Below are 20,613 nucleotides of genomic sequence, written 5' to 3' on the forward strand. Positions count from 1 at the left end.
TTTGAACCACAGTCTAGTGTGACTATACCTTCTTAGACCCAGTCCTGTTTGTATGAACATTTACCATACATACCTTTACAACAAAATTTGTTGTAAAGGCATAAGTGTTAAATGACCATGCGTTCTAAAAAAATGCGTTGTAATGGAATCGCGAAGTAAAAAAGTCATTGTAACAGCTGTTTACCGATCGAAGCTGGCCCCTGTTCTTTAGTGAATCGTTTATGTGATAAATTAGGGGGAAGGAATGTGTTTTTTTACCGAAAAGTGCAGTCCCGGCTGTTGTATTGTAAAAGTGTCCGCGTGGCCTGGTTTCACTTCCGGTGAGAGAGTGAAAGAGTCTGTTTGGATCTAAAGGGGTGCTGCTGTTCGACGGGCCGGCGCGACACGTCATCAGAAAACACAGCTAATGGAAAGCCTTGTCCCCGAAGTGTGGAGCAGTGCCATGAGAGGTCAACGAGTGTGCGTTCCACCACAGTATGACCGTACAGCGTGACCCATGTGCCGCCTCCAGTGTACGGAAGGCAGAAGCTGCATCCATCGCAGGTCCTCTTCAAGACCGTTGTAGCACTAATTCTACATTTTGGAACTAGGGCATTTTAACCTTGTTGTTCCTGCCAGATACAAAGAGAAGATCCTGTGTTATTCAGTGCCCTCGTTACCTTTTCTGTGGGTAGTGGTGCTTGTCACTTCGCTGCCCCGCTGGTGCACACGACGAAGCTCCCCACCTTGTGTGCCATCTGCAGGGCCTCTGCCCTCGGATCACTGCTTTCGGTTTCTGGAGTGGCAACATAAAAAGTTGCTCTCAAATGACTAGCCTGAACACTTAGGTGAATATCCCCTGCGCCAGCATTCCGCGGAAATTCTTTCCTAGATCTCTAACGTCAACGACGATTTCATAATAGCACGGATCCGCTCGTGACACCGTATGACATCATTGATCCCATAAGAGGACCTCTTCGGCATGCTGACGTCAGTTCCACCCATTTTTTACATGCCACTGAGGTAAACAGGTGTACCGACACATTTTCACATGTATACATAGTATACTAATATATATATATATATATATATATATATATATACAAATGCATAACCAATAAAGGCATAAAGAAATAGCAACAGATCAAGCATTTCTCACTATTAAAACATAAGCATGATTATGACATATTAAAAACATTCATACCAAACAGTAAAAGCATCTTTTTGGTAGAAACAGGTGGACAACAGGGAGGTGGGTGGGACAGTTAGGAATCCACAGGCAGATACTGTATCCACCAGAAAAAGCGTTACCGTAGGTAAGTAACTTGCTCTTCTGATGGATCCTTCTGCCTGTTGATTCCTCACCTTTTGAATAGAATCCTCAAGCCGTACCTCACCTGGAGGAGGGTGTCCACCTGACTAGACCAAAAAATCTTGCAAAACAGATCGAGCAAAATGGCCATCACTCCTAACCTCCGAATACAATCATAATCGAATAATTTTTAGTCAAAATTATATTGAAAATAATACTTTAAAAATACTTTTATTAATAAATTTAGACAAACACTTAAAGAAAAACTTTTATTTATAATTAATTTAAAGATATTTCATACTTTACAAATTACGCCGAAGTCGCGACCCCAGCGTGACTTGTTAAAATGTCTACCGGAATGCTTGCAGCCATTGTGTAGGGTGCGCAAGCGTGTGCGACTTCTGTCTAATATTTATTTTGTTAAAGAATTAATATAGTTTTCCTAACTAAAAATTATTCACAATTTTTTTAAATATATATCTATATATATATATTCACAAAACAAACCATAGGTTTTAGGGGTGTTATAGTTAGCTGGCCATTTCACTCATACAAAACCATAGAAATTCCCCCGTTATAGTTAGTTCTGCTAACTATAACTCACGCGCCCACAATGCACTGCTGATGATGTCACATATTGCATCATTCATGACATGGTCAGTGACATCACTGATGACATCACTGATTAGTGCAGAGAACCAGGTCAGCAGAGCTGCTGTAGAGCCAGAGAAACCAGGTCAGCAGAGCTGCTCTAGAGCCTAAGAAGCAGGTCAGCAGAGCTGCTCTAGAACCAGAGACCCAGGTCAGCAGAGCTGGTCTAGAGCCAGAGAAACCAGGTCAGCAGAGCTCCTTTAGAGGGAGAGAACCAGGTCAGCAGAACTGCTTTAGAGCCAGAGAACCAGGTCAGCAGAGCTGCTCTAGAGCCAGAGAACCAGGTCAGCAGAGCTGCTTTAGAGCCATAGAACCAAGTCAGCAGAGCTGCTTTAGAGCCAGAGAACCAGGTCAGCAGAGCTGCTCTAGAGGCAGAGAACCAGGTCAGCGGAGCTGCTTTAGAGGGAGAGAACCAGGTCAGCAGAGCTGCTTTAGAGCCAGAGAACCAGGTCAGCAGACCTGCTCTAGAGCCAGAGAAACCAGGTCAGCAGAGCTGCTTTAGAGGGAGAGAACCAGGTCAGCAGAGCTGCTTTAGAGCCAGAGAACCAGGTCAGCAGAGCAGCTCTAGAGTCAGAGAACCAGGTCAGCAGAGCTGCTTTAGAGCTATAGAACCAGGTCAGCAGAGCTGCTCTAGAGGCAGCGAACCAGGTCAGTAGAGCTGATTTAGAGTTTGAGAACCAGGTCAGCAGAGCTGCTTTAGAGCCAGAGAACCAGGTCAGCAGAGCTGCTTTAGAGCCATAGAACCAGGTCAGCAGAGCTGCTCTAGAGGCAGAGAACCAGGTCAGTAGAGCTGATTTAGAGGGAGAGAACCAGGTCAGCAGAGCTGCTCAAGAGCCAGAGAACCAGGTCAGCAGAGCATGCTTCAGAACCAGGTCAGCAGAGCTGCTTTAGAGCCAGAGAACCAGGCCAGAAGAGCTGCTCTAGAGCCTAAGAACTGGGTCAGCAGAGCTGCTTTAGAGCCATAGAACCAGGTCAGCAGAGCTGCTCTAGAGCCAGAGAACCAGGTGAGCAGAGCTGCTCTAGAGCCACAGAACCAGGTCAGCAGAGCTGCTGTAGAGACATAGAAACCAGGTCAGTAGAGCTGCTTTAGAGTGAGAGAACCAGGTCAGCAGAGCTGCTTTAGAGGGAGAGAACCAGGTCAGCAGAGCTGCTTTAGAGGGAGAGAACCAGGTCAGCAGAGCTGCTTTAGAGCCAAGGGACCAGGTCAGCAGAGCTGCTCTAGAGCCAGAGAACCAGGTTAGCAGAACTACTTTAGAGCCATAGAACCGGGTCAGCAGAGCTGCTTTAGAGCCAGAGAACCAGGTCAGCAGAGCTGTTGTAGAGCCAGAGAACCAGGTCAGCAGAGCTGCTCTAGAGCCAGAGAACCAGATCAGCAGAGCTGCTGTAGAGCCAGAGAAACTAGGTCAGCAGAGCTGCTTTAGAGGGCGAGAACCAGGTCAGCAGAGCTGCTTTAGAGCCAGAGAACCAGGCCAGCAGAGCTGCTTTAGAGCCAGAGAACCAGGTCAGCAGAGCTGCTCTAGAGCCAGAGAACCAAGTCAGCAGAGCTGCTTTAGAGCCATAGAACCAGGTCAGCAGAGCTGCTTTAGAGTCAGAGAACCAGGTCAGCAGAGCTGCTCTAGAGCCTAAGAACCAGGTCAGCAGAGCTGCTCTAGAGCCAGAGAACCAGGTCAGTAGAGCTGCTGTAGAGCCAGAGAAACCAGGTCAGTAGAGCTGCTTTATAGGGAGAGAACCAGGTCAGCAGTGCTGCTCTAGAGGGAGAGAACCAGGTCAGCAGAGCTGCTCTAGAGCCAGAGAACCATGTCAGCAGAACTGCTTTAGAGCCATAGAACCGGGTCAGCAGAGCTGCTTTAGAGCCAGAGAACCAGATCAGCAGAGCTGTTGTAGAGCCAGAGAACCAGATCTGCAGTGCTGCTCTGTAGCCTAAGAACTAGGTCAGCAGAGCTGCTCTAGAGTCAGTGAACCAGGTCAGCAGACCTGCTGTAGAGACAGAGAAACCAGGTCAGGAGAGCTGCTTTAGAGGGAGAGAACCAGGTCAGCAGAGCTGCTTTAGAGCCAGAGAACCAGGTCAGCAGAGCTGCTCTATCTGACACTGACTGATTGACACTGACTGACACTGATTGACTGACACTGACACTGATTGACACTGATTGACTGACACTGACTGACTGTCTGAGACTGACTGACACTGATTGACTGACACTGACTAACTGACGGACACTGATTGACTGACACTGACTGACACTGATTGACTGACACTGACTGACTGACACTGACTGACTGACACTGACACTGACTGACTGACACTGACTGCTCTCTACTACTCTACTACTCACTCTCTACTACTCTCTACTACTCTCTCTCTACTACTCACTCCCTACTACTCTCTCTCTACGACACTCTACTACTCACTCTCTACTACTCACTCTCTACTATTTTCTACTACTCACTCTCTACTACTCTCTCTCTACTACTCTCTCTCTACTACTCTCTCTCTGTACTACTCCCTCCTATTCACTCTCTACTATTCACTCTCTACTACCATCTACTACTCACTCTACTACTCTCTACTACTCTACTACTCACTCTATACTACTCTTTCTCTACTACTCACTCTCTACTACTCTACTACTCTCTACTACTCACTCTCTACTACTCACTCTCTACTACTCTCTACTACTCACTCTCTACTACTCACTCTCTACTACTCACTCTCTACTACTCTCTACTAATCTCTCTCTACTACTCTCTACTATCCACTCTTTACTACAAACTCTCTACTACTCACTCTACTACTTTCGACCACTCACTCTCTACTACTCTACTACTCACTCTCTACTACTGTCTACTACTTTCTCTATACTACTCACTCTTTACTACTCTAATACTCTCTACAACTCACTCTCTACTACTCACTCTCTACTACTCTCTAATACTCACTCTCTACTACTCACTCACTATTCACTCTCTACTACTCAATCTCTACTACTCTCTACTACTCTCTCTCTACTTCTCTCTACTACTCACTCTCTGCTACTCACTCTCTACTACTCACTCTACTACTCACTACTACTCTCTACCACTCACTCTCTACTACTCCACTACTCACTCTCTACTACTCTCTACTACTCTCTCTCTACTACTCACTCTCTACTACTCACTCTACTACTCTCTACTACTCACTCTCTGCTACTCTCTCTCTACTACTCTCTACTACTCACTCTACACTACTCTCTACTACTCACTCTCTACTACTCTCTACTACTCACTCTCTACTACTTACTCTCTACTACTCTACTACTCTCTACTACTCTCTCTACTTCTCACTCTCTACTACTCACTCTCTACTACTCTACTACTCTCTACTACTCTCTCTACTACTCACTCTCTACTATTCTCTTCTACTCACTCTACTACTCTCTACTACTCTCTACCACTCACTCTCTACTACTCTACTACTCACTCTCTACTACTCACTCTCTACTACTCACTCTCTACTACTCTGTACTACTCATTCTCTACTACTCTCTCTCTACTACTCGCTCTCTACTACTCTCTACTACTCACTCTCTACTACTCTCTACTGCTCACTCTCCACTACTCACTCTCCACTACTCACTCTCAACTACTCTCTACTACTCACTCTCTACTACTCTACTACTCTCTCTTACTCTCTCTACTTCTCATTCTCTACTACTCTCTCTACTACTCACTCTCTACTACTCTACTACTCTCTCTTACTCTCTCTACTTCTCATTCTCTACTACTCTCTCTACTACTCACTCTCTACTACTCTCTACTACTCACTCTCTTCTACTCACTCTCTACTACTCTCTACTACTCATTCTACTACTCACTCTCTGCTATTCCACTACTCTCTACTACTCACTCTCTACTACTCACTCTCTACTACTCTACTACTCACTGCTACTCTCTCTCTACTAACTCTCTACTACTCACTCTCTACTACTCTCTACTACTCACTCTCTTCTACTCTCTCTCTACTACTCTCTACTACTCACTCTCTACTACTCTCTACAACTCACTCTCTACTACTCACTCTACTACTCACTCTTCTACTCTCTCTCTACTACTCTCTACTACTCACTCTACTACTCACTCTCTACTACTCTCTACTACTCTCTCTCTGCTACTCACTCTCTACTACTCTCTACTACTCACTCTCTACTACTCACTCTCTACTACTCACTCTCTACTACTCTCTACTACTCTCTACTACTCACTCTACTACTCACTCTCTACTACTCTCTACTACTCACTCTCTACTACTCACTCTCTAATACTCACTCTCTACTACTCACTCTCTACTACTCACTCTACTACTCACTCTCTACTACTCACTCTCTGCTACTCTCTCTACTACTCTCTACTACTCACTCTCTATTCTCTATTACTCACTCTCTACTCTCTACCTCCGTACCTCTCTCTGCCTCTCTCTACCTCTCTACCTCTCTACCTCTACCTCTCTACCTCTACCCCTCTACCTCTACACCTCTACCTCTACACCTCTACCTCTCTACCTCTCTCTACCTCTCTCTACACGCACACATATGCACATATATATGCATATATATGCATACGCATTTATATATATGTATGTGTATATATATACATACATATAGAAACATATATATAATCTGCATATCTATATAAATACAAATATAAATGCATGCATACATATACATATATGCATACATATGCATGTTATGTACATGAAAGTTTGAAAAACACTAATACAAGCAAAGCTAAAAAGCCACCTAATTACAAACAGAATTGCTTTAACTTAAATGAGGGCGAGACCTATTGCATTTTCAATGCTTGTTTACTTTGGTTCCATCAAGAAAGCATTCAGATGTGTCACACATTTGCCATGAATTCTGAATGGTAGCACTCTAGTTGCTCATTAGATCACTGTAGTAAAGCTACTGCTCACCAGGGAAGTCTGCTGCTGGTATTCAAAGTGCATGTTTCAGTCTGCATGTCAGAATTTTTTAATGAAATAGAAGAGGATTTGAGAAGTCACTCAAAATGTGCCCTAATTTTTCTTTCTGCAGCACTAATCATACTTTCCATGGCAAAATGAACCCCCTCATTTTGTTCCTTTTTAAATTAAATGTTTTAAGAGTTACTACTTTATTCCAATCAAGATGGCTTCAGGTGTGCCATTCATAAGTAAGACAGTTAGCGCTCTAGTTGTTCTTTAGAACACTCTGAGACATTCTGTTATTGGGCTATACTTGGGCTACATCTGGGTGATATTTGTGCTACATTTGGGCTCTTTTGTCTCTGGTGGCCATCTTGGGAGACTTATTTGTTATGAAGTTTCCTAATTTCCTCATTTACTACAGTCTCCTCAGTAGGAAATACTTTCAGGTTTTTTACTTTGATTCCATCAAGAAAGCATTCAGATGTGTCACACATTTGCCATAAATTCAGAATGCTAGCACTCTAGTTGCTTATTAGATCACTGTAGTAAAACTACTGCTCACCAGGGAAGTCTGCTGCTGGTATTGAAAGTGCATGTTTCAGTCTGCATGTCAGAATTTTTTAATTAAATAGAAGAGGATTTGAGAAGTCACTCAAAATATGCCCCCATTTTTCTTTTTTCAGCACTAAGCATATTTTCTATGGCAAAATGAACCCCCTCATTGTGTTCCTTTTAAATTAAACTACTCACTCTCTACTACTCACTCGCTACTACTCTCTACTACTCACTCTCTACTACTCACTCTCTACAACTACTCTCTACTACTCACTCTCTACTACTCTCTACTACTCACTCTCTACTACTGTCTACTAATCACTCTACTACTCTCTACTACTCTCTACCACTCACTCTCTAATACTCTACTACTCACTCTCTTCTACTCTCCACTACTCTCTCTCTCTACTACTCCCTCTCTACTACTCCCTCTACTACTCTCTACTACTCACTCTCTACTACTCACTCTCTACTACTCCCTCTACTACTCACTCTCCACTACTCACTCTCTACTACTCGCTCTCTACTACTCTCTACTACTCACTTTCTACTATTCTACTACTCTCTCTACTACTCACTCTGTACTACTCTACTACTCTCTACTACTCTCTCTACTACTCACTCTCTACTACTTTCTACTACTCACTCTTCTACTCTCTACTACTCACTCTCTACTACTCTCTACTACTCACTCTCTACTACTCACTTTCTACTACTCACTCTCTACTACTCTACTACTCACTCTCTACTACTCTCTACTACTCTCTACTACTCATTCTATTACTCACTATCTACTACTCACTCTTTACTACTCTCTACTACTCACTCTCTACTACTCTCTCTCTACTACTCTCTACTACTCACTCTACTACTTACTCTCTACTACTCTCTACTACTCTCTCTCTGATACTCACTCTCTACTACTCTCTACTACTCACTCTCTACTACTCACTCTCTACTACTCAGTCTCTACTACTCACTCTCTACTACTCTTTACTACTCACTCTCCACTACTCTCTACTACTCACTCTACTACTCACTCTCTACTACTCTCTACTACTCACTCTCTACTACTCACTCTCTACTTCTCACTCTACTACTCTCTTCTACTCACTCTCTGCTACTCTCTCTACTACTCTCTACTACTCACTCTCTACTCTCTATTACTCATCCTCTAATCTCTACCTCTCTACCTCTCTCTACCTCACTCTCTACTACTCTCTACCTCTTTCTACACGCATACATATGCACATATATATGCATATATATGCATATGCATTTATATATATGTATGTGTATATATATATACAATCATATATAAACATATATATAATCTGCATATCTATATAAATACAAATATAAATGCATGTATACATATACATATATATATATGCATGCATATGCATGTTATGTACATGAAAGTTTGAAAAACACTAATAAAAGCAAAGCTAAAAAGCCACCTAATTACAAACAGAATTGCTTTAACCTTTAACAAGGGCGAGACCTATTGCATTTCCAATGCTTGTTTACTTTGGTTCCATCAAGAAGGCATTCAGATGTGTCACACATTTGCCATAAATTCTGAATGGTAGAACTCTAGTTCCTCATTAGATCACTGTAGTAAAGCTACTGCTCACCAGGGAAGTCTGCTGCTGGTATTCAAAGTGCATGTTTCAGTCTGCATGTCAGAATTTTTTAATGAAATAGAAGAGGATTTGAGAAGTCAAAATGTGCCCTAATTTTTCTTTCTGCAGGACTAATCATAATTTATGTGGCAGAATTAACCCCCTCATTTTGTTCCTTTGCAAATTAAATGTTTTAAGTGTTACCACTTTATTCCAATCAAGATGGCTTCAGGTGTGCCATACTTTTGTCATAAGTAAGACTGTTAGCGCTCTAGTTATTCTTTAGAACACTCTGGGACATTCAGTCATTGGGCTATACTTGGGCTACATCTGGGTGATATTTGTGCTACTTTTGGGCTTTTTTTGTCTCTGGTGGCCATCTTGGGAGACTTATTTGTTATGAAGTTTCCTAGTTTCCTCATTTACTACAGTCTCCTCAGTAGGAATACTTTCAGTTTTTTAATTTGATTCCATAAAGAAGGCATTCAGATGTGTCACACATTTGCCATAAATTCAGAATGTTAGCACTCTAGTTGCTCATTATGTCACTGTAGTAAAGGTACTGCTCACCAGGGAAGTCTGCTGTTGGTATTGAAAGTGCATGTTTCAGTCTGCATGTCAGACTTTTTAATGAAATAGAAGAGGATTTGAGAAGTCACTCAAATTGTACCCTAATTTTTCTTTCTGCAGCACTAATCATACTTTCCATGGCAAAATGAACCCCCTCATTTTATTTCGTTTTAAATTAAATGTTTTAAGATTTACCACTTTATTCCAATCAAGATGGCTTCAGGTGTGCCATACGTTTATCATACGTAGGACTGTTAGCGCTCTAGTTGTTCTTTGGAACACTCTGGGAAGCTGCAATAGAACACAAAGGAATCAACTGACAGTCTCTGCCCTTGTTGGATGTACATGTTTTACTGAGAATGTCAGACTTCATTCTCACATGACTGAGAAAGATAATGTGAATTTACAGAAAATATGCTCTTGGTTTAGCTTATAGATCCCCTTCCAAACCTCTGTGGGAAAAGCATGAGAAAATAGTTTTCTCTCAAACATGATTCATGATATCCCAGCAGAAGGCTTTTTCACATGGTAAAATCACCTTAGAACATACCACCATTCCTAAAATGAGTATGGTACCATCAACAAATGATGTATAATGTAACTAAAGTCTTAAAACCTTCTATTAACTGCAATGCTTTTTAATGAGGAGCTATCATGTATATTGGTCCCAAGATGGCTGCAAACATTTCTTGGATGAAGTGCTGACAGCCAATCAAATCTCATGATGAGATGTGTGGTTAGGCTCTGCCCAGATACATATGTGATTTTACTTTTGATTTTCTCAGGAACTACTGAACGGATTTACACCATTTAAGCAAAAGGCACGAGTCTGAACTGAGGACTACCTTTCTGCCAAATTTGGTGTAATTCCGTTCAGCAGTTCGGGCTGTCTCTGCGGCTAAAGAACCTATGGTCCTAGTTATAGTTAGCTGAACTAACTATAACACCGGAATTTCTATGGTTTTGTACGAGTGAAATGTCCAACTAACTATAACGTTCCTGAAACCTAGGGTTTTTTCAGTTAATTTCTACGGCTTTTTAAATGCTAATTTCTAACTATAATGTGCATGAAACCTATGGTTTTTCCAGTGAATATATATATATATACCTATATATATATATTATTCACTGAAAAAACCATAGGTTTCACACAAGTTATAGTTAGCTGTACATTTCACTCGTAAAAAACCAATGAAATTCCACGTTATAGTTAGTGCAGGCAACTATAACTCACGCAACCGCAATCCTCTGCTGATGACATATGTGTCTTTATGAAAAAAAAATATTTGTAATATATGTATAGCTAAAATTTAATGGAAGAAGACATGGGCAAATAAGTGTCTAAATACAGTATTAGCATCAGCAGAGGATTGCGGTCGCGTGAGTTATAGTTGCCTGCACTAACTATAACGTGGAATTTCATTGGTTTTTTACGAGTGAAATGTACAGCTAACTATAACTTGTGTGAAACCTATGGTTTTTTCAGTGAATTTGCAAGGTTTTTTAAATGCTAATTCCTAACTATAACGTGTGTGAAACCTATGGTTTTTTCAGTGAATTTGTACGTTTTTTTAAATGCTAAGTTACTTTACGCCGTTCGTGCCGTGCGCGCCCACTTTACGCAGTTAGTGCCGTGCACGCACGGTGGGCACGCGGTGCGCTACGCGCACCGCGGGCCCACGTTACGCTCGATGGGCCATGTACGCACGATGCGCTTCGCACACCGTCCGCACACGGAGGACATATTATGCGCTTCGTTGTGAAAGGTTATCTATTAAATGTTCAAATTATAGATATGCCATGTACAAAAGGTGCCCTGCGGGCAGCTTTTGCTCACGGGGGGGGATTATGTGGAGTTTGTTATGTTTTAATTAATTTTGTGCCGTACGCGTACGGTAAGCGCATTCGGCGTTTTAAAAAAAAAAAAAATAATAATAATTTTTGGCCTTGGGGGTCCATCTGGGACATCCTAACCATGGCTAGGTGGTTAGGAGCTGTCTAGCCTGCCCCTTTTCATGTTATCCAACTTTGTTTTTCCTCCCCCCCTCAGAGTGCGAGAGAGAAAATGGCAGCCGACACTTCCTGGTTTCGACCGATTCGAATGTTTACTTTGATCTAACAACCAATCAGAAACGCGCTCGCACACGGCACCGTACGCGTACGGTAAGCTTACCGTAAGCGCACGGTAAGCGCACGGAGCGCTGCCACAGATATATATATTGATTTAAATGCTATTTTCTCAGGAACTACTGAACAGATTTACACCAGACCTACAAAAGGCACTTCCTTGACCTTATGGCTACCTCTCTGCCAAATTACAAGTAATTCTGTTCAGCCGTTCGGGCTGTAGCTGTGTCTAAAGGTCCTATGGAAAAATGCATGGGGAAAACGCGTTTTGGGACCCCCCTTTTTTCTCAGCCCCCGCTTGACGAATCACCCCGAGACTTTCAGGGTAGGAGCGGAGCGTAGCGCCCCATTAGTTTTGAACATTTCGCGAGGATTCGTCAACCGGCGCCAAAGTTATTCAAAATAGAATGTTGCGGATTTCCTATGGAAACAGGGTCCTAACTATAACTACCTACTGGCGAATAGGTATATATATATATATATAGGTATATATATATATATATATATATATATATATATATATATATATATATATATTATCTACTGGCGGTCGCCAGTAGATAGTTATAGTTAGGACCTATTTTCCATAGGAAATCTGCAACATTCTATTCCCAATAAGTCTGGCGCCGGTTGTCGAATCCTCCCAAAAAAAATTCCAAACTTTTGGCCAGCTCCGCTCCTACCCCGAAAGGTTTGTGGTGATTTGTCAAGTGGGGACCGAGAAAAAAGGGGGGTCCCAAAACGCGTTTTCCCCATGCAATTTCCCATAGGATCTGTTGTCGCAGCTACAGCCCGAACTGCTAAACGGAATGACACCAAATGTGGCAAAGAGATAGTCCTTAGTTCAGACTCGTGCCTTTTGCATAAATGGTGTGAATCCGTTCAGTAGTTCCTGAGAAAATTAGAGTTAAAAGTACATAAATATCTATGGGCGGGGAGGATCCGCGGACCCTACCCGCACCGTAAGCGCACCCTCCCCGAAACAAGCGCGCACCCTCCAGATCGCGCGCTGAATGCTAATTGGCTGTCGAGTGTCTGTCTACATTCGAAACCAGGAACTGTTGCCCGCCATTTTCTGCCTCGGTAGAAGCAAGGCTGAAGAAGCAAGGGGAATAAGTGTATAAAACATATAAAGGGGGCAGAATGGAAATACTCTGACCCTCTAGAGGTGCTTAGGGGGTCCCAGAAGGACCCCCTGGGGCCCCCTTTGTTTTTTTTTTGTTTTAAACGGCAAAATGCGCGCACGGTGCGCGCATCCTATCGCTTTGGGTGCACGGATTCTCTCACGTTGGGTGCGCGGATCCACTGAATTTTTTTTTTGAAAAAAGACAAGAAATCATTGGTTGTCTGACTACTTTCTACACTGAAAGGTAGGGTGTATATTTCTGTTTGTTAAAAGTATGATTCTTATTGGTTAACAAAAACCGTAAGGAACATTATATATGATAAGCTGATATGTTGAAAAGTCAAGCACACTTCCTGTCTTGTTTAGCAACATTGTGTGCTGAACTTGTGACCTTTGTGCTCAGTGCAGTGTTTCATGACCTGTTTCTATGGTAAGAGGCAGAAGGCAGATTGGGGGAAGGGTTGAAATGTATTTCAGTTGGAAAGGGTTGAAATGTTTAACCAATAGAAATGTGTGTTTGCTTTTGAGTATCTGTGTGAAGGATTGTGATTTGATGTTTACATGTATATGTGTGGAAAATGAAAGGGAAACTTTTCCATTCTTTGTTTTTGCTGAGAGGTGCACAATGCAGAGATTCTGTAAAAGAAAATCTGGTGTGTGACTGATATACTTCTTAATCTACAAAACACCTTGAAAGGTGAGTTATTTAATTGTGAGGGGATGTATGTAGAGTATTTTGATTTTAATCAGACTAATGTATTTCTCCCGCTAAAGTGTAGGGAGTACTTTTTTTCTCTACAATCTTATTGACAGTGTGTGTGCATGTAGAAACCATTCTGTGATAAGCATTTGTGTTTTTCATGTGTTTGCAGACAAATAACTGTGCTGTTTTTATATTTTGGTAGAATTAGAAACCAGTCATTGTTTATGAATTTGTGAAATTAGTTATGTTATGTTTCTATACTAAAATGTAGTACTTCTTCTAGATGAAGAAATGTGTTTTGGTATAGTGCAATGGATAGTGTTGTTTGTCTAGAATCACACAGTGAGTATGTGTGCATTTGGGAACCACTGTGAGAGAAGCATTTGGTAACATTGTGTATTTGCTGACAGATAACTGTTTTAAAACCTGTCATGATGTCAAGTTTTAGTAGCATTAGAAGCCAGTCTTTGCTTATGCATTGACAAAGTAAGTCATGCTTTGACACTAATTTGCTGTACTTTAATATGTAGATTATGTGTAGTCTCCTTACCACTTGCACTGTAGTGAATGAGTTTTGGTAAACTCCTAGGGATAGTGGTGCTTGTCTAGAATCACACTGTGAGTCTGTGTGCATTTGGGAACCACTGTGAGAGAAGCATTTGGTAACATCGTGTATTTTCTGACAGATAACTTTTTTAAAACCTGTCATGTTGTCAAGTTTTAGTAGCATTAGAAGCCAGTCTTTGCTTATGCATTGATTAAATAAGTTAGGCTTTGACACAAAAGTGCAGTCCAGAAATATGTAGATTGTGTGCAGTTCCCTTACCTCTTCTAGACTAGTGAATGAGTTTTCCTAGGATAGTGTTGCTTGTCTAAAATCACACTGTGAGTCTGTGTGCATTTGGGTAAGGATTGTGATAGAAGCATTTGGTAACATTGTGTATTTGCTGACAGATAACTGTTTTAAAACCGGTCATGTTGTCAAGTTTTAGTAGCTTTAGAAGCTATTCTTTGCTTATGCATTGATAAAATGAGTCAGGGTTTGACACTACAGTGCAGGACCATGTACTATTCTCTTCACTGTGCCAGAACTGATAATTTAAAAGTTTTACCCAGGCACTGTCCTAGCAGTAGTCTGATGATTTAGTCAGTTTCCAAGTACTCATGTTGTGAACCATACATTACCACATAGACTGCTTCAAATGTCTATGCAGTATGCATGCAGTCTTCTAACATACTATACACTTGTCTTTCACACCTTCAATTCCCTAGTCAGTATCCATACAGTCCAGCAAACATCCTGTCACTCCCTTTGCACTCCTCTAGTGACCCATTCAGTACCAAGTACTAATCCATTCACTGTGTCAAAAGCCAACCACTTATAAATTCACCCAGGCACTCTCCTTGCTGTACTCTAATCATTCCGTCAGTACCCGAGTACTCATGCAGTGAGCCAGGCCTTAGCACATAGACTGCTTCAAATGCCTATTCACTATGGATGCAGTCCTCTAATCACCTACATAGTTGTCTTTTACACCTTCAACTCCCCAATCAGTATTCATACACTTCTAGCAAACACCCTGTCACTCACCCAGTGTGTCTCCTTATAGTACTGTAATCATTCAGTCAGTTAGCATGTAGTCTTTTAGTGAGGTAGGCTTTAGGGCATGAACTGCTTCAAAGTAGTATGCACTATGCATGTAGTGTTTTAACCATCATCACACTTGTGGTTCAGTGATATAGTTTCTTAGTCAGTTTTTATATAAAATGTGTTTGTACAGCAATGGAATAGTATAAATTTGAAAGTTATTAATATACATTTATTTGTGATTCTTTTTTACAGATACTGTTTTTCAACGTAAAAATAGAGAAATCATGCCAGAAAAAAAAGAAAAAGAAAATAAACTCAGAAAGGCGCAGGAGCAGGAGTGTTTCTCATCCGTTTGCACTCTTCTCGTGCAAGATTGTTTGGATGAAGGGTCCTTAGGTGTTTCATCATACTTGCCGTGCCGTACGAGTATTTCTTGTCAGGATCCCCTCGCGACAGAACTCTTTTGCAAATCTTGCACGTGACCAAGGTGGCATTGGTCTTTGTTTGCCCCTCAGGAAAAGTAAAAAAAGTCCACACCACTGAAGAAAAACATTGTGGGCATGGTGCCTTCTCCAAAAATGTATCCTCAGATTCGGTGAATATTTTAAAGCGGCAACATTTACAGTTTTTGTAAGTTAAACTTATAAAATTTTGTTAGCCGAAAGCCTTTTATATATCTGTGATTTGTATCTTGTGGTATTTTGCTGAGAATAGCAAGTTGGCTTTTTTTTAACAATCTTTCTGATTGTTTTTTTTTTGCCCGCTGTTAAGTGATGAGTACGATTGAAATCACTATTTTTTGTGAAATTCAATATATTCTGAGAACAGCAAAAAAGGTAAACAAATTACTTTTTGGAAATTATGCTGTGTTGTAAAAAATGTATTATTACATGTTATCATTTTTTTTTTCCTTTTCTTTCACAGATCCAAATTTTAAAATAAGCAATTTATATGAATTTAGATTTCAATGAAAATCTGAAAAAATGTATACCATTTTTTATTCCTATTACTGTGAAGGTAAGTTTTACTAAGTCTCAATAGGCAGAATGAGGAGGTCTGCAAGTAGCTACAAAGTTGAAACACATTTCTAAAAACACTCTGTTTATACCTATGTAGTTTTGAAATCTGACCATAATCAGATATCATGTGACCTGCAAAAAAAGAGATTTGAGGGGTTCATAATATTTCCCATTGTACCTATTGAAGGACCACAATCATTTCAATCATTCTTCTTTGAACATCTTTGCAGACAAAACTCTGTGCTTACCTTCTATCATTCGCAAGGAATTTTAAAACCGGAAATATGTCACTTTTTGTAACATAGTTATTGCGCAAGACACTTCATATTTACAAAGAGAGGAAAAGGCACTCTGTGCACTTTCTATACTCCATGTAAATACAACCTCATTATGCACACCAGTTTGCGTTGAAAGGGTGTTCTATAAGTGTTGTTGTGCATGATTGCACTGAATACTCATAGAACAAGACACATGTCGAGATTTATCAGAAATCATAAATCTCGATATGTGTGTGAATGCTGCACCATTCTAAAATTGGAGTAGAAAAGCACAACAAGGAGAATTGTTTTAATTTCTCCACATTTTTATATCTTCAATGCATGCTACAATGCTCAGTATACATTGAAAGAGAAAAATGCCTTTACTGATTGTTTTTGTGCAGGAAGGTGTGTCTTCCTGCACAAAAACAAACAGCACATGACACAGATATCCTTGCACTATGGTGCAAGGGTGCCTGTGTCACGACATGGCTGCAGTTTAAGCAGCCGTGCAGAGAGAAGCATAGATTTGCAACATATTTATGTACATATGTTGCATCCCTGTGCCTCGGAAGTACTAGAGCACACTGCAGTTAAAGAGGTTACTGTGTGATGCTGCAGCACTTCCTCATAGTTCTGCACTTATACATTCACCATACGCTACTAATGCATTCATTCAGTCAATTACATGCTACACATACATTCATCTAAACTTTCACACACTAACAAAGAACTTTAGCTCTTTTTTTAAACCAGGAAAGTTAGTTCTTACAAGAATTCTTTTTTTTCTTATTTTTTTTTTTTTATTCTTTTGGGGGTTTTCTGAACAATGTAAAAAAAAATTGGGGTTTTCTGAAAAAACAAAACAAAAAAAAAACAGGAGGAACCAAACAATGAACTTCAGGGAACAATAAAAAAAAAAAAACCTAGCAAATGTGACTTTCTTGCCGGCGGCAGATTAGATCGATCGACTGCTCACCGTAGCACAAAGTCGCATTGTACTTAGTGCAGAGCACTTTTAAAAATTGAAATTGAGGACGGATGTCCAAATTTTGGGCTGATGGATGCACTCTTGAAGTGCTCGGCTACGATGTGGTGGAAGGCGCAGAAGCAGGAGTGTTTTTCATCCGTTTGCACTCTTCTCGTGCAAGATTGTTTGGATGTAGGGTCCTTAGGTGCTTCATCATACTAGCCGTGCCGCACGAGTATTTCTTGTTAGGATCCCCTCGCGACAGCACTCTTTTGCAAATCTTGCATGTGACCAAGGTGGCATTGGTCTTATTCTGCCCCTCGGGAAAAGTAAAAAATTTCCACACCACTGAAGAAAAACTTTCTTTGCGTGGTGCCTCCTAAAAAAAATCATCCTGAGATGTATGAGGAGATGCAGGTGATGCCTGCTGCCCTGAAGCCATTTTTAGTTGAAAAAAGTTAGAGCTAAGTGAAAACTTAGTCTAAAAAAATCTTCTTCTCTGCAAAGAGATGCTCCTCCAAAGAAGGTCAAAGAAGAATGATTGAATTGGGTAGGGGGCCTTTCAATAGTTAGAAGAGGAAGTGTAATGAACCAATCAAATCTCTTTTTTTGCAGGTCACATGGGATCCGCGCACCCTGCGCATACGCAGCACGCACCCAGCGCGCATCCGCGAAATTGAATTAAAAAAAATTATAGGATTAGATGTAAAAATATATTAGTTTTAAGACTAGTTTAGAGTTTGTCTTCAATTAATATTCACATGAAAGACATATATATATATGTTTTTTTAAATGTTAAATATTTCACGGGATCCGCGCACCTACCGCGTCATAGACGCAGATGACGCATCGTGGGAGCGCGTAAACGTCGCATTATGTACATCGAACGTGACGCGTATAGGCTGGGAGTCGCGTACCTGTCCCATTGCGATCGTGCACTAAACACATACCCAACGCATACCATGTGCGGATGCTAACACGTAGGGATCTAGAATGGTGCGCATAGGGTGCGCGGATCCAAAAACATGGAAAAATATATGTAAAATAAAGTTTTGAACATATAGTTAAAGAAATATTTTTAAAAATATAAAAAAATATGTTTGAAAAACCCAATAGAAACAAATAATATTTTTTAATTTTTAAAAGAATTAATTAAAAAAATAAATTTAAAAAATAGTGATAAAAAAGAATTAAAAAAAAACATAATTAATGAAATTGACACACTGAATTTGAAAAATATAGAAATCAAATGAAAATCATTAAACATGATATCTTTAGAGATAAGTTATAGATAGGAATTAGCATTTTAAAAACCTTTGAAAGTTACTGAAAAAACGATAGGTTTCATGCACGTTATAGTTAGGAATTGACATTTAAAAAACCTTTGAAATTCACTGAAAGAAACTAAAGGTTTCAGGGGCGTTATAGTTAGGAATTGGCATTTAAAAAACCTTAGAAATTCACTAAAAAAAAACATAGGTTTCAGGGGCATTATAGTTAGCTGGACATTTCCCTCGTACAAAACCCTAGAAATTCCCCTGTTATAGTTAGTTCAGCTAACTATAACTCGCGCCCCCGCAATGCACTGCTGATGATGTCACATATTCATCACTCATGACATGGTCAGTGACATCACTGATGACATCACTGATGACATCTCAAATGACATCACTGATAACATCACTGATGACATCATCCATGTGATAAATTACTGCATCTTCTCACACCCTAATATAACCTTTGATACACCGACTCAAAATTTCAGATGGCCATTCTCAAAACCATAGATACTCCAATACCAATAACTACATACCCACTCATTGACTCTTAGGTCTACATACATCTCCACTCACTCACCTGTACAGTCACTCATACTTACAGTCACTCAGTACAGGACAATCATATGCATTTATACACCTATATAGACACTCACACACCGCCAATCATCCATTGAGGTACTGACACACCTAGTCAGTCATGCAAATAATTAATCACAGTCCAATTTACTCACCTATACAGTTAAACACACTTAAGTTCACTTACTCATAAAAATACTAACAAATTCTGACGCTCTTATACAATTACTGATACAAGCACACACTCATCCATACAGCCACTCCCAAAATCACACACTCTCACATATAAATATTTATATACTCTTACACACATATACACTGCGTTTTACATATGTAGTTACTGACACATGTACAACTGAGATATACATTCAATCACTAACACACCCATACATACACTCACCCAACCATACAGTCCATCACAGTTGCACTCTTAAAACCATGCACCCATAGAAACACCCACTCACACATCTATGCACAGAGTTAAACACACCCTCCCACACAAACACTCAGGCACCCATACAGATACTCAGACAACCAATCAATAACCCATATAGACACTCATATAGCTATTCACAAAACCATGCGGCCACTTATACACCAACACACAGACACATACAGACATTCACACAGTTTAGTCACTAGTCTGCAGTGAGATACATTTAATGACTCACTTATAGAGTCAGTTACGCACCTAGAAAATCATCCATTCACACACTTGTACACCCACTCATTCTTCAACAGGCCTTTCCCTATATATATTAAACATATTAAAACTTTACAGAAACACAGACTCAATGGATGACGTCATCAGTGATGTCATTTGAGATGTCATCAGTGATGTCATCAGTGATGTCACTGACCATGTCATGAGTGATGTAATATGTGACGTCATCAGCAGTGCATTGCGGGGGCGCGAGTTATAGTTAGCTAAAATAACTATACCAGGGGAATTTCTAGGGTTTTGTACGAGGGAAATGTCCTGCTAACTATAACGCCCCTGAAACCCATGTTATTTTGTGAATTTCTAAGGTTTTTTAAATGCCAATTCCTAACTATAACGCCACTGAAACCTTTGGTTTTTTCAGTGAATATATATATATATACATATATATTCACTGAAAAAACCATAGGTTTCAGGGGTGTTATAGTTAGCTGGACTTTTCACTTGTACAAAACCATTGAAATTCCCCCGTTATAGTTAGTTCAGCTAACTATAACTCGCGCGCCCGCAATATATAGAAATAGCCACAGATCAAAGGGGGAGACAGCCCGTCCAGGGCAGAGGAATGCCATTCAGAGCACCGCTTGCGCGGACATGCCCATTCAG

The sequence above is a fragment of the Triturus cristatus genome, chromosome 5_2, assembly GCF_964204655.1.
Source record: "Triturus cristatus chromosome 5_2, aTriCri1.1, whole genome shotgun sequence".
Lineage (NCBI taxonomy): Eukaryota > Metazoa > Chordata > Amphibia > Caudata > Salamandridae > Triturus > Triturus cristatus.